This window comes from Ranitomeya imitator, chromosome 10, assembly GCF_032444005.1.
Source record: "Ranitomeya imitator isolate aRanImi1 chromosome 10, aRanImi1.pri, whole genome shotgun sequence".
Taxonomy (NCBI): Eukaryota; Metazoa; Chordata; class Amphibia; order Anura; family Dendrobatidae; genus Ranitomeya; species Ranitomeya imitator.
Window position 1 is genome coordinate 87292443 of NC_091291.1, and position 6195 is coordinate 87298637.

A 6195-nucleotide genomic window follows, 5' to 3' on the forward strand; every position below is an offset into this window, starting at 1 on the left:
TTTGATAGATTGAATTTGATTATCATCCTTACACATTTGCATTCTTTCTGCTACATTACTGTGGAATAAACTAAATGCTTTGACTGCTGCAGTGACTCATTTTTTTCTTTTAATAAAAATAAACTTGGTTTCAAGAGACCTACTTAAACAGTAACTGCTCACAATTAAACATGAAGCTTTGTATGCGGACCAGGAGGGGATGGAGGAAGACGTAACACAGAGAAAATGTAGCCTGCCCAGCCTCATCTCATCTGTTCAGCACAGATTAGGTATCAATGAGGAGGTAGACGCTAAGGAAGAGGAAAAGGAGAAAGAGGAGCTGATGGCTAGCGCAACAGAGGCTAGTGGCCACACATTTGTCCCGCGTCTCCTACGTGGATGGGCTGTGAATGGGAATGAGGAGGAAGAGATGGAGGAGATGGAGAGTCACCATCATAGTGGAGACAGTGAAGTAATAGCTATAGGGAGCTTGGCATGTATGGCCGACTTTAGGTACTGCTGCTTTCCCTCGACCCATAACGGTTCACAACAGACAGGTGCTTTTGCCCATCATCAAAGGATGCAGACAGGCTCACTCGCATAAAAATGAACAAAGCCTGGATTAGCCCACACTTTTTCATACCACCAGATGATAGCAGCACATGAAGTGTTTGTAATATTCAATATTTTAACGAGACTCGCCAGTTGTTGCCTTTCAGGGGTCTATGGATGACCCTCCTTTTAATTTTTGTCTGGCCTTGCACTTTCTGTAAAGCCTTTATGACTGTATAAGTACAACAACTACACTTTCAAAATATTTTAGTTCAAAATTTTTTTATGGATTCAATGGCTCATCCATACAGTATAACATGGGAATTGGTGCATTACGGTGGTATTTAAAACTTACAAAAAGAATAGAAAAATAATTCAGAATTAGAATACTCATCCATAGAGTGTAAGGGTATGTGTCCACGTTCAGGATTGCATCAGGATTTGGTCAGGATTTTCCATCAGTTTTTGTAAGCCAAAACCAGGAGTGGATGATAAATACAGAAGTTGTGCATATGTTTCTATTATACTTTTCCTCTAATTGTTCCACTCCTGGTTTTGGCTTACAAATACTGATGAAAAATCCTGACCAAATCCTGATGCAATCCTGAACGTGGACACATACCCTTACATGCTTTCTGTCACATTTTAGTGGTATATAACAGAACAAAAAAGCATTTGAAAATGTTGCTTGTTTGTTCACATTTCTTATCCATATACTGTGCCGTGTTCTGGGGTACATTCTTGTGACATATAACACTAAAAAAAACATTTAAAATTTATGCTGGGTTACATTTCTGAAACACACAGTATTATTTGTTCTTGGGTACATTTCATTGGTACATAACCCTCAAAAAACTTGTTCAAAATGTTATCGTTATTATATTGATCACCCATAGACTATTCCGTGGTTTGGAGTGCATTTTCTTGGTATATAACCTTCAAAAAACGTATTCAAAATATAGCATATTACATATATTGCTTAACCATAGGGTAGTCCATCTTTGTATGCACATTTCCTTCTGTATAAGCCTCAAAAAACATGTTCATAAATTTATTGGTATTTTTGCCCACTCAAAGACTATCCCATGATTTGGACTACATTTCCATGCTATATAAGCTTCAATTAACTTGTTGAAAATGTATCGGTATCATATTGCTCATCCATAGGGTATTACATATTCTTGAGTACATTTCATTGCTATATAAGCCTCAAAAAAACTTGGAATTTATTGGTATTATATTGCTCATCCATAGGGTATTACATATTTTTTAGTACATTATCAGGGCCGTCCCGAGAGATTACGGCACCCTAGGCAAAACTATTTTGTTGCTCCCCTACTATTCTTGGCAGTAGATGAAAACTTGGGATATAAATTTAGGAGCAAAATACACCACAACAACAATGATTAATTAACTCTCTCCTACCTCTTTAATCTTCTGAGAAGTTATATAGGACAAATATATGCAAAGTAATCAATAACACAAAACAAAAACGACCATAGGTAATTAAAATTTTTGTTTCCTTGCCTTTTTTTTTAAAAGGATGACACTAAGTCACCGAGATTAATTTGTTTAGCAACTTCAGATTCTATCGAAATTGTTGCCAACCCAACCAACCTCTCTTGTGTCATATTTGCCCTTAAATATGTTGTAATTAGCTTTAGTTTTGAGAAGCTTCCCTCTCCTGAGGCCACGGACACAGGCAGAGTCAAAAGAATTCTTAGAGCCACCACCAGGTTGGGGACACTTTCTTTCAAGTCAGATTTAAGCAAAAGTTCAAGAACGTCTTTTGGTGATGAATCTTCTGGAACACGTCTTGACATTGCCTGCAGTTCACCACATAGCTCTATGGCATCGATGTCTTTTACTTTGTTGTGTGTAAGAGATTTTTCCAGAGCTTTACACTTATCCAGAACAAATTTGCTTGGTTTTCCCTCAAGTGAACGGATGTGGTACAAAAATCCAAATTTCAATTCCATTTCTTTCAGCTGAGTGAACCGCTCATCAACTGAATTTATAGCAGTTTCTAAGATCGCAACGTAAAAGTTAATTTTGAAACTCTGTTTCTCATCTCTTATGGGCTCATCTTTCCCTTCATAAGAGAACTGTCTGTTTTTTTTCTTTAAACGTTTTGGCGCAAAACTTGACTCAAAATTAGCTGGTATGCCAAGCTCTTCTGCGATTTCCCTCGCATCAACTAACAGCTTCTCAAACTCTTCATCGCTTCTTAATGATTGCAGATATTTCTTTGTTTTGTCAAGGTGTTGAGAAGCAACAGCTAAATCGAATTCTTGTGACTGAAGTAACTTACTTGTCAAATTGATTTTGTACAAAATGTTGCACCATACTAGAACAGATGTAAGAAAAGAAAAGGTTCCAACTTGTTTAGGAAGACCTTGAGCTTCTAGTCGGGAGACATTTCCAGAGCTTCATGTGAGACTAATATTTTCTGCTATGTCCATTAGGGCATCATGGACTTTGCTCAATTGGTAATGGAGGGGGCCAGAGCATCAATTCTACTTTCTCACCTTGTTTCGCTTAGAGGTTTTAGAGTCAGAGATGGCAAATGACGCACGAGTACTTCCCAACGCTGAGTTGACGAAGAAAAAAATACGTAGAGATTTTGAACTAACAGGAAAAATGTTGTCGCTCCATAACAATATTTAGCGGCATCGTTGATGACTAAGTTTAGAGAATGGGAGCTGCAAGGCACAAAGAATGCACGTGGGTTTATGTCCAAAATTCGTCTTTGTAGTCCAATGTTTTTTCCCTTCATGTTGCTCCCATTGCCGTAGCCTTGCCCTCATAAGTTGTCCACAAAGAGCGACAGTTCTTCAAATTTGTTCAAGACAGTGGCTGTCAAACCACCTCCAGTTGTATCAGAAACAGGAATTAATCCCAAGAAGTGCTCTTTAATTTCAAACTTTTTGTCTTCTGATGTGGAAACAAACCGAGCAATGATAGTCATTTGTTCAACATGAGACACGTCTGAAGTACAGTCCAGCACTACAGAAAAGTATTTTGCAGTTTTGACATCGTCAAGAATCTTTTCCTGAATACCATTACTTAGCAGTTGAATCATCTCATTCTGTATTGTTTTTCCCAAATAATGTGCATGAATCTCTTTGTCCCGGATTTTCCGAATGTGCTCATACATGACGGGATCGAACATAGTCAAATACTCCACAAATTTCAAAAAGTTCCCATTATTAGATGCAAACAATGCATCATTTGATCCACGGAACGCTAAGTTGCGTACCTACTACCCTCACTAGAGCTATCAACCTTTCTAAAATTTGATGCCAGTATTTTTCTTGCTCTTCAATTTTGCGTAAGTGTTCTTCGTCAATTGTCTTGTTCATCTTAAGTCTATTTTCGAGTTCCTTCCATTTTTGAAAGCTAATCATGTGAAATCTATGCTTTTTTCGTGGCTGGCTAAAATAGCAGATATGTTTTTCCAGTCATTTACACCATCAGTACTCAGTACTGAGGCTGAGCGTTTGATGATTCCTAGTTGAAGTGATGAGTCTGCAAACAATGTGCAGCAAAAACAAAAAACTGAATTTTTCTGAATAGAATACGTTAGCCAATTGCGTTCAAGACTTTCACCAATGACAAGACAACGTTTATAGTGAACAAAAGAAAATTTTCTACGATTAGTGTCCAAAGGATAATCGAAATCTTTAACTTGTGTGGGGCCGAGTTTTACTACATGTAGGCGTAAGTCATCATTGATTACGGTCCACGTAGCGGGATCGTCCGAATAGTCTTTGCATAGTATTTCTATAGATGTACCAGCCTCCATGTCAGTACTGGTACTTTGATCAGATCTACCACCACATATTGATGGTTGTAGTTCACTATTTTCAGCATGAGAAACAAATTCTATTTCCACATTCGTAATTTCAGAGGCAACAGAAGCCTGTTGTTCCAATGTTTGGAATTCCGCATCTTCATTTCTATTGCTTAGATATTTTAAAAATGACCCTTTGATTTTTAAAGTGATTTCTCCTCCTCAGCTTTTCTTTTACGGTTCTGAAACCCCGAAAGTTTTTTCTTCTTATCAGCCATGACTCGTTACAACACACAGCATTTACCTAAAAGTTAACGCGCCGATTAAAATTGTTATCTGAACATTATATAATGCAATTTTACTTTTAAGACAAAAACCACAAATTTCTTTAACAATTTCCAATGTTTCCAATATTTTTGAAAATCAAAACAATATACCTACCTCGCAGCGCCTAACACTTTAAAACCTAGGCCAAAAATTTACTAAAAACCTCCTATTTTCATTCATGAAACGTCATGGAACAATGAATCTAATGAATATACAAAATAACAGCAATGGTTCATATGATAAAGAACGCAAACAGTAGAAACATACCTCGAAGATATTATAATCACGTGCGCTGATATGCAAAAAACGTAGATACTATCTATCTCCCTTGCCTTAGCTGGCCTGACTGGCAGTCCAGCCAGGCAGTCTAGGCCAATGCGTGATATAGACTCCTCCCACTAGCCGCATCGACTGCTGATGACATCTATCAATATAATTGCCAACTAGTACCTAGTACTTAAAGTCCAAACTACGTATAAATAGGCCATATTGTACACCTACCTTTTAAGTATACGTATTTTTTTCTCTCGGGCGCCCCCTTAGTGTAGTGTGTGCTAAGTGTGCATTTTTGGTTGTTTGCTTTGCTTTGCCAAAATTTGAAAACTTAGGAGCAAAATAAACGCGCGGGATCAAACACCAGTCAGCAGACGATGCAAACGACTCATGTCCGTAGTTTAGCGCCTCCTTTCCGTGCGTAAATTGAAGCTCAATGGTTTTTCTTTTAAATTTATGGCAAAAAAAAGTATGTACACTTTTCTTTCCATCCCTAAAACTTCTTGCCTTTTGAAAAGATTTTTTAGAATTTTTTCTATTTTTTCTCTACTCCACACTGATGAGGGGCAAAAACCCCGAAACAGCTGTCTGTGGATGGATACCATGCTTGGCATAGGTGGCTTTCCTTCATAGGATGCTGCCCTTCCCGTGGTTGTTCCTTCCCGGGGAAAGGCCTGGCTATTCACTGCTTGCGTCGAGAAACACGTGATGGTGTCTCCGCAGCTTCTTTACATGCATCTGCATATTTCCCATAAGGGATGGGGGCAGTGTTCTGGAATCACTGCGTTGAGAAACACGTGATGGTGTCTCCGCGGTGTTGGATGTTTTGGTCTCCCCGAGGCCAATCATCTGTGCCTTTATACATGTAGGCGTAAGTCATCATTGATTACGGTCCACGTAGCGGGATCGTCCGAATAGTCTTTGCATAGTATTTCTATAGATGTACCAGCCTCCATGTCAGTACTGGTACTTTGATCAGATCTACCACCACATATTGATGGTTGTAGTTCACTATTTTCAGCATGAGAAACAAATTCTATTTCCACATTCGATATTTCAGAGGCAACAGAAGCCTGTTGTTCCAATGTTTGGAATTCCGCGTCTTCATTTCTATTGCTTAGATATTTTAAAAATGACCCTTTGATTTTTTAAAGTGATTTCTCCTCCTCAGCTTTTCTTTTACGGTTCTGAAACCCCGAAAGTTTTTTCTTCTTATCAGCCATGACTCGTTACAACACACAGCATTTACCTAAAAGTTAACGCGCCGATTA

The 6195-nt window shown here is 38.3% G+C and overlaps 1 pseudogene; it reads right to left on the reverse strand.

Annotated features, from left to right (window-relative positions):
- Positions 1 to 265: 265 nt before the first annotated feature.
- Positions 266 to 4602, reverse strand: LOC138652211 (uncharacterized; annotated as a pseudogene).
- Positions 4603 to 6195: the final 1593 nt, after the last annotated feature.